The sequence below is a fragment of the Azolla caroliniana genome, unplaced genomic scaffold (assembly GCF_043228905.1).
Source record: "Azolla caroliniana isolate FFs.n. ecotype wild unplaced genomic scaffold, voAzoCaro1.0.p SCAF_330, whole genome shotgun sequence".
Lineage (NCBI taxonomy): Eukaryota > Viridiplantae > Streptophyta > Polypodiopsida > Salviniales > Salviniaceae > Azolla > Azolla caroliniana.
Window position 1 is genome coordinate 1 of NW_028230765.1, and position 2,215 is coordinate 2,215.

Consider the following 2,215-nt stretch of genomic DNA (forward strand, 5'->3'; position numbering starts at 1 on the left):
GGAGTTGTAGGAGGATGAAAGCTGTTGTGGTACTTCGGATGATTATCAGAAACATTTTCAAATTGTGGTGTTCACTCGACTCTGGTGCATTTTAATGGCAACCTGGAGCTGTGACCAGGGTCCTTATTTTCCACAATTCTAACCTAAGCTTTTGCAAAGTCATCGAGGTCTAGACATGGACAAGGGACAATTTTTTAACCATATAACATAACAAAGGCCGTTTCCTGTCTCTTCAAGTTACTTTGTATGTTTTATAAATACTGACTTGTAGATGGTGAGTTATTTTACTTGTTATGGGTCCTTGGCTCATTACAGGTATTGCTTATAATGCACATTTTTATTCAGGTGACCATTTCACCCATCGAGATTGATCATGAGAAGGCTTCAGCAGAGGTAAGCCGATGAGAAGCCTCTCTGCAAAGCCAACATGGCTAGTACAATTTGTTCTACGAGTATGAAGCAATATATTTGAACAACATGTTTCTCTTTCTTGATTTTCACAAACAAATGAATTAACTATCCTACACCAAGTTCTGCTACCAGTAGATATGTAACTCTGTCACAAGATATGGATGTTACCATGGTCCTTGCCTTAAGCTTGATAGATTAAAAGTATGTGTTCAGTGAGCAAGGTATGGTCATCAATTCACTCAATTAGTTTGGCTGCAAATTGAAGATAAATGATTTACTAGCCTAATGCTTCCCTATGCTGGTTAAATATTGCTTGTATTTTGTACTGTATCTGAAGGTGTACTTTTGGTTAGAAATAGGCATCATGGTGAAAAACAGCAAGGAAAACCACAAAATTTCTCGTATTTGTCGCTTTGTTGATGTTTTTGTAAAAGATTTTTATAGTTGCTGTACTGAAATTTGTCATGAACTTGAGAACTTGTTCCTATGTTTTTTTCTCTTTTATTTTCTGTAGATGATATGATTTGTGAATAATACAAATATTTCATAGTCTTGACTAAATGGAGTACATGTATGATTGGTGCTCGTGTTTCATTTTGAGAACCAATTTCATCAGAAACCTGCATGAACTGCATATAACTTCGAAGTATTAGGGCTCAACAGTCGATTTGTTACTCTTTGAGATCTTATTTGAGGAGTTACTGTTTAATACTTGTTATTAAATTTATGTTTAGGACTAGGAAAAGAGGTTGGCTCTAATGATAGGTGTTCAACATTTTAAATATTGACTTTATTTGACATTAAAATATTCGCGAGAGTCACAATTAAAGTAAACCTTACATTCGCACTAAAGTTCCGGGATAATAAATCTATTTCTTTGAGAAACATTGACATCCATTCTCTCTTTTTCCAATCCCTTGTGGATTTGCTCCATATTCACATGCACGTGTGTAACTTTGCAACAACGTTCCCAACTTAGGGTACATCCCTTTCACTAGCAACCCCCGTTTCCATTTGTTTCTACCGCAAGATGTAACCATGCACTTCACCATCTAAGCTTTCCGTTATTATTGATTAGTATTGTGATTTCGTTATTTGAATTAGTTCATTTGTGCAACATGTTTCTCTTTGTTGATTTTCACAAACAAATGAATTAACTATCCTACGCCAAGTTCTGCTACCAGCAGATATGTGCCTCATCACAAGATATGGATGTTACCATGGTCCTTGCCTTAAGCTTGATAGATTAAAAGTATGTGTTCAGTGAGCAAGGTATGGTCATCAATTCACTCAATTAGTTTGGCTGCAAATTGAGGATAGCCTAATCCATCTCTATGCTGGTTAAATATTGTTTGTATTTTGTACTGTATCTGAAGGTGTACTTTTGGCTAGAAATAGGCATTATGGTGAAAAACAGCAAGGAAAACCTCAAAATTTCTCTTGTTTGTTGCTTTGTTCATGTTTTTGTAAAACATTTTTATAGTTGCTGTACTGAAATTTGTCATGAACTTGAGAACTTGTTCCTATGTTTTTTTCTTTTATTTTTTGTATTATTTGTGAATAATACAAATATTTCATAATCTTGACTAAATGGAGTACATGTATGATTGGTGCTCGTGTTTCATTTTGAGAACCAAATTCATCAGAAAGCTGCACGAACTGCATATAAGTTGGAAGTATTAGGGCTCAGCAGTTGATTTGTTACTCTTTGAGATCTTATTTGAGGAGTTACTGTTTAATACTTGTTATTAAATTTATGTTTAGGACTAGGAAAAGAGGTTGGTTCTAATGGTAGGCGTTCCAC

At 34.9% G+C, this 2,215-nt stretch overlaps 1 long non-coding RNA gene across 1 annotated transcript; it reads left to right on the forward strand.

Moving 5' to 3' along the window:
- The first annotated feature begins 6 nt into the window (after positions 1-6).
- On the forward strand, positions 7-488 carry LOC147848524 (uncharacterized). Its single transcript, XR_015531921.1, has 2 exons — positions 7-244; positions 346-488. It is a non-coding gene; the product is annotated as an uncharacterized LOC147848524 (long non-coding RNA).
- Positions 489-2,215: the final 1,727 nt, after the last annotated feature.